General features: G+C 32.4%; 1 long non-coding RNA gene across 1 annotated transcript; it reads right to left on the bottom strand.

Annotated features, from left to right (window-relative positions):
* Positions 1 to 690: 690 nt before the first annotated feature.
* LOC122580983 lies at positions 691 to 3,169 on the bottom strand. Its single transcript, XR_006320936.1, has 2 exons — positions 2,999 to 3,169; positions 691 to 901 (listed from the first exon to the last, which is right to left on the bottom strand). It is a non-coding gene; the product is annotated as an uncharacterized LOC122580983 (long non-coding RNA).
* Between the last annotated feature and the right edge of the window lie 4,283 nt (positions 3,170 to 7,452).

The raw sequence follows: 7,452 nt of genomic DNA, 5'->3' as shown, positions 1-7,452 counted from the left end.
CTTATGAACGATTTCAAAAAATAAACTTCGAGTGGGATTGTTTCACGTAATCATGGATCATAAGCAGCGGCGGACTTACTTACAAGTGAGGGTATGCACAAAAATAACACTAGTGTTAATTTATTAATTTTTGTGAGCAAAATAATATACAATACCAAGAGTGCACACCCTTTTAAAATCCAGTGTATACCCTTTTTGAAATCTTAGACATTAGTTACATCAATATAATAGATCGTTCTTGATTTTGAGCTCAGTGAATCAAATTTTTACAATTAAAAAAGTCCAATACAAATTTACAGAGAGATATATATGGTGTATATATATATATCTAATATGTATGTATAAGGAAGAAGAAGACGTTGTGATTTTTGTCTATATTGCCTTTGGGGGAAATGGAGTCAGCCAACATCAAGTTGATGATCCATTTTGCACCCTTTATATTTAATATTATGTTATTTATTTGTACAAGTTTTGGTAAATGTTACTTTTGACATTCTTTTATGTTTGGAACTTTTTTTTTAAGTTAGTTTTGATTCGGACATGTTGGAGGCAATTTTAACCAACTACTTGTTGGACCTTCAATCTAACACCCCAACAAGGCGGAATCATGAGGGTCACATACTAAGCACAACACGACATGGAAATTAAGTAGAGACAATCTAGAATGCATATAAAGGATTGGACAATCCATAAACCAATCAATTTCAAGTACCGGAATCATATAAAAATGCATAAGGAGCACGCCATCAAACGTTTACAAAATATAGTTCAAAAGATGGTAAATGATCCTAAGTATAACCCATAATCAGGAACTATGAATCACGGATCCATGAAGTCCAAGTCTAATCCTAGCACAAACAAGCAATAAATCACCCCACACGTCTTCCATTAACTTGTTCACCTGAAAAGTGTACTAAAACGTGTCAACATAAAGTTGGTGAGTTCGTAGGTTTAAGTAATTAAATCAAGTGTCAGGATATCAACCGTAAATTATAGACGAGGATTAGGATACATAATCACGTTCACACAAATCAGCACAAGTCAACGTTTAAGTTTAATAATAGCGATAACCGGCACGACTTACATGATAAACAATGCGTAAAATACGTTTCCAGACACGACTTACATAATAAATAATGCGTAATAAACCGACACGACTTACATGATAGACAATGCGTAACATACGTTTCTGACACGACTTACATAATAAATAATGCGTAATAAACCGGCACGACTTACATGATAGACAATGCATAATCACGAACAAATACAATCACGTGAACAAGCTAAACAAGTAAGCATTCAACGTCTCGTTCCATATCATAACAAGTGAATCAATCGACAACCGTTTAATAACGAGTACACTTTCCACCCCAAAATGAGATAAACGTAAGGGCTACGAGACTCACCTTAGCCTTGTATCATCAAGTTTTAAATTAATTGTAAGTATTTGACGAGCTTTAAAATGCCCCGAAATCTTCAAAGTTCACGACCTAATATTACGTTTAAATAATACGCGAATCAACAAGCATGTTTACTTATATACACTTACATATATTTACATATATTTGACTTTTATTAGATTAGAGTTTTACATTTATCATTATTTGGAAAAGACACATTAATATCCTAGATTGTGCTACTATATCCTATACATATTGACTTGTGGATATTAACTTCGGCATTTGAACTAGCATTATGATCTCAATCAGCCACCAAGTGGATCGGCCCAAAAAAAGAGAGAGTTGGCCCAGCTAGAAAATCGAATAAAAGGAAAAAGGGACTGAACATAATTTATACACATACATATTCATTTTCATATTCTGTTTTATAACTGCATATGTATTTGACCGACTCCTCGATCTATTCCCACTGACTCTTCTCTTATTATTTCTTAATTCATCACCATTTGCACAAGTCCAAACCCTTACTAGATGACTCGTGAGTCGAACAGGAAAGTGTGATCGACCTAGAGGTAAAGAACAGAGGCTGGAAAGAAAACAGAAAAGGATGCAGTCCGCACCACCGTAAGCTATGGTGGTTCCCGGCGTAAGGTACGGTTGGAGATGGCGTAGGATACGACAGTGAAAAGCATAAGGGCGTAGGGTACGGGGGTTTGAACGAAAATCCAGCGTAAACATAGAAGAAATGGCGTAAGGGGGGCGTAAGGTGAAATTGAGAGTTGAAGATAGGCGTAACCTACGCCCCAATGGGCGTAAGGTACGGTGGTGCAGAAACATCAATTTTTCCTGGGCAACATGAAGACGAACATACTGGGTAACACCCTTTGACCAGAAAGTCAACGCGAGTCAAAGCCTTCAAATCCTAATTAAACACACACAAATCTGCTTTGGAGGGTTTCAAATTCCGTTTTAAATCTTTGTTAGGCTCGTATGCAAGTTCTCAGTTGTATCCCATAACATAATTTTTAATCAAAACATAAATTTCTAATTTAATTTGTTCTTGGCTAAAGTTTTATGGGTTTATGGCATATAAATGTAACCACGTATGACAAAATGGTTATGTAATGTAGTAACCTCATGTGGCTATGTAATGTATGCACTTATATTTTCTTGGCTATACTATGTAATTTTACATAGTATAGCCAAGAAAACATAAGTGCATACATTACATAGTCACCTAAATAGGTCACTACATTACATAACCATTTTGTCATAGGTGATTACATTCGTATGCCATTATCCCAATTTTTATTTAGTTGAAACCCTAATTTGAGTGTTTGTGAGATTTAATCCAAATTCTTGGCCACCGATTGGTCTAGGCAGATTAGAAACAAGTTTCAAAACATAAATTACTATGGAGGCTTGACCCACGTCAATGATTAAGTGAAAACCCGAAATTTGACACGTTTTGTTCATAAAACCCTAATTACGACCCATAAGGGTTTTGATTCGATTTTTGACTCAAAGTTACTTTTATATGATTAGAAATAGGCTAACAAATATAAAATGATGATGTTGAGACAAGTTTAACTTACCAAAAACTTCAAGCAAGCTTTAAATCCGAATTTGACTTGAAAATGGTGATTTCTTGTACTTTAAACTTCAAGCTCTTGTTATGATGATCGAATGATGATGAAGATGATTATTCTAGCATTAAATTATCTTGAAACACATTTAATGAAACAAGAATTTAGTAAGAGAGAGAAGGGAGGCCTTGGATTGAATGTAGTGAGAGAAAGGAAAGGTAGTAGGTGAAAGGATAAGGGTGGATGACTTTGATTGGGTGGTTTGGGATAAGGTGGGTCAAGTTTGGAGGTTCATGGGTCATGAGTCGACCCATGGATCACCCGATAACATTTCTAATAAATTAAACGTCACATTACGTCATATACCGACTTAATACCGCAATATAATCTCGACTAGTATAATACACGTCACGTCAACGGGTCAATTTAGATAAAACTTTACTAAATTGTGAAATCAATTAACATTTATCGTGTTTATTACAAGTCGAAAAAAAAATCATGAATGTTACATCCAACCCCTTCCTATGTAAAATATCTTGAGATCTATCTTTATGATCTTGTATTCTTGTAATCATAGTTTTATAAATAGAAATCGTTCAATTTCTATTATCTTGATTTCTCGTATAAATTTTTTTTTACACCTTTGTTAGCTATTTATATTCATGAACTTTTATTAGTCATTTACATTCATTCGTTTGATATTTAGACTTTCTTTTTAAAACTATTTATAGATTTGTTCTAAAATTTAAATATTTGGTAATTTTTAATTTACATCGTAAAAGACATAGTTATAAATTAGTTAAATTGTTATTCATATGTGGCGTTTATGTTTGTTTGGTTTAGTTTATAAAGACGTGAAAGAACATGAACATGGTTACATGTTTGGTTCTTTGTTCGTAAACTATAGTATGTTAAACGAACGAAAATGAACAAGGTCTTGTTTGTGGTTGTTCGATTTATTCAAACACTACTAAATCCCAACCGATATACCCGTGTCGACAATTTGTACATATAAGAAAGAAAAAAAATTATTGAAAAATGCATACCTAATGACAAATTTTCTTAGATCTGCCACTGATCATAAGTACTAGGATACCAATTTTTAAAAAATATGTTTATAAATATCATTTAATACATTTATATAAAGACAAGGCTACAAAAGAAACCGTAAAACCAAAAAAACCTGACAAAACCGCTTGATCCGAAACCAAAAAGTTCAAAACATAGAAATACCAAAATCGTAGAATTCAAACCGATAATCTAAAGTAGAAAGTTTCAATTACGGTTTTCAATTTCTAAAACCAGTTGTTAACCGATCTGAACCGAATTTTGATGTATATATGTATTTAGATACAAATCTCTTCTCTTTACCTATTAAAGAAAACTGAGCTATGTCTCCTGTTAATCCACGAAAAACCTTTAAGTCACATTTTAAATTTAAAATTGAGTAACATATTAAATGATTATTAGTTGGTAATATGCTATATCAACAAACAAATTTTTATAAACACATATTTCAAATTATGTGGACCAATTATATGGAATACTTTTTTCTCTTTCTTCATTCTCACTCTTCATTTTATTAATGACAAATCAATTTGTAAAGTTTTGTTTGTAATTAGTTTGAGTATTTAGCATTTCTTGTGAATTAAACTGAATAAAAGATCGTGTTAACACACGTGATAACTGTAAACCCACATGTTCATTTTTGATGGATCAAGTAACATATACTCATTATATAACTAGAAATCTTGATATAGAATTTCAGTTTTTTTTTTTTTTTGAATAACGAGTTTGTAGTGAGCATTCAAGACACCACGATGACATCTAATTAGGCAGTATTCAGCGCTCGAAGCACGCATACGTTGACTGTAGAAATATAGTTTTTACCAAAGATACGATTGAACTGTAGTCTTAAATAACCATTCAACCTAAAAATATGTTTGAATATTCAATAATATACATAATTATATAACATAAATATAATATGTCTTATTTTAAAAAAAATGTAATATCATTAAGATAACAATCAATTCATCTATCGAGATCATCACTCATTTTTAAAAATCATGTAAAAAATAAGTCATATGAAGATTCAACTATCAGGCCAGTGGGGTGTTAACCAAGTGATCAGAGATTTTTTACAATGTGGTTGTTAAGTCCAGTTTTGGTTTAAACTGGCCAGTCTCCGGTTACATCTGGAGACAAGAAGATTTGTCCAGAAATATTTTGAAGTCCAGTTTGCAGCGTAGAGTTAATGCAACTGAAGACTTCTTCCAGTTGAGATCTGATCAGAACTGAAGACATTCCAATTGAAGTCGAAGACAACAAGTGGAAGATAGAGAATGACAATGGCAGCGAAGTCCAGTTGGCATTCTACTCAGATAGAAACTGGAGAGAATCAGTTTAAAGCCTTTACACTGTTTACGAAGAAGACCTGTTTGCTTTATGCAGCTTTATACAGACAATATCATTTGTCAATGATTAAAGTACAAAAGTGCATAAAGCAGGTTGGATAAAGTAACATGTTGACTTACCTTATCAAGCATTTCAAAGGAACTCATCTAGTATCCTTAAATGCTGTCAACCATATCTATACGACAAAGTTGGAATCCTAATGCCAACTTTTACTATAAATAGAGGTCTTTGCACAACATGAATATAACTTTGCATATTCAGACTTTTGCAATATTCTTGGTGTACTTGTGCAATATTCTCTCAATCGTAAAAGGGAACACTTCACAACTTTAAGTGTTTCGATTGTGAAAGAGAATTTCCAAGTTTAGATCAATTGTATTTCATAGGTTGTTAGGATTTTTACATTTATGTATTATCTTGGTTCCGCAACAACCTTGTATTTTATTTAACATCAATAAATAAAATATATTTGAAAATTACAACTTGTTCTCACCATATTTACTTTATTGTATTTACTTATTGCATTGTCATTTACTTATTTTCACCTTTAAGTAATCTAACCAAGAACTTGGTATACATTCACTGCAACTGGTCGTCTCCAGTTCAGTGTTTCTATTGCAAAGAAATCTCACCATTGACATAGAGGTGTCTTTAGTTAGTATCATCCATTGAGTTGAGAGTTGGGACTATTAGTGGTTTTCTCTTGGAGGGTCTCCGGTTCGATTCATGATACATACAAATGTGGTGAGAGATTCTTAAGCTTAACAATGTTATACTCATATAACATTTAAGAAGCAAACCCTTTAAGACATTGTCAGAAGCCGAACCGGCATGGATCGCATCTACATGGGGTAAAAACTATCAAATTTATAATTTTTATTTGATAGGGTCCTATTGTATTATATATAAATTTGAAAATATCATACAAAGATTCGTTAAAAATTTACAATATCGAATATATATATATATATGGTAGAGATCTAGAGAGAAAGTTCTTAAGGAGAGAAGTGAGATAAGGTCTGTTTTTTTTAGCTTGCTTTTTTTTCCATCTTTTTTTTAATTAGCTCAATCCATAAAAAAATTATGAAAAAAAATAAATTTCCAACCCGAGTTATAGGGGTGAGCATGAGTCGGTTTGGATCGGTTTTTGGCTAAAACCGATCTCCGAACCGATCAATTCGGTTTTTAGAAAATCAAAACCGTTGGATTCGGTTTTTATTCGGTTCGGTTTTTTCGGTTTTTCGGTTTGGTTTGGATCGGTTTTTGTTCGGTTTTTTTATAAAAGATTTTTTTTTACTTTTTTGTTTATGATGTTATATATTTAATTCTTAACTGTTAACAAAAAAAACTATGATGTAGAAACTAAAATATAGATATGCTTTTTATTAACTAGTTATACTTTGTAGGTGTTAAAATTGATATAACTTTTATAAAACGAATTGATTTTGTTGTACGTTTTCATCTAAAACATATAACTTATATAGATTTGTACACTAAAAAGAAAAAAAAAATTAAATATATTAACATATTTACAAATTATAAGTAATAAATATAAATGAATATGATATAAGTATAAAATAAATTAAAATATAATGGGTTCGGTTCGGTTCGGTTTTTTGGCATGTGAAACCGAAACCCGAACCGATCCGTTCGGTTTTTGAAAAACAAAACTCAAACCAATGGATTTTATTCGGTTTTCCGTTTTCTCGGTTCGGTTTTGTCAGTTTTTTTTGGTTTTTGGTTTTCCGGTTTGGTTTTTGCTCACCCCTACCGAGTTAGTGAGCTATACATGTAAAAGTACAGTACGGGCTTTGCCCCTAAGGATATTAATAAGGGGTAGCTGGTGGGAGTGATAGGTCATAAAGGGTGATAGGTCATAGGGGTGATCAGTGATGGGTGATCTACCTAACGGGCTTCGCCCTTAGCCATCATGGCTCTGCCATAGACTAAGGCTTCGCCTATAGCTTACGGGCTACGCCCTTTGGAAAAAAATAAATTTCTTTTTATTTATAATTTTTATATGGATTTAGTTAATTAAAGAGAGA

The sequence above is a fragment of the Erigeron canadensis genome, chromosome 9, assembly GCF_010389155.1.
Source record: "Erigeron canadensis isolate Cc75 chromosome 9, C_canadensis_v1, whole genome shotgun sequence".
Classification (NCBI taxonomy): domain Eukaryota; kingdom Viridiplantae; phylum Streptophyta; class Magnoliopsida; order Asterales; family Asteraceae; genus Erigeron; species Erigeron canadensis.
Note: the sequence above shows the minus strand (reverse complement) of the source record. Positions and strands in the feature narration are given on the sequence as shown.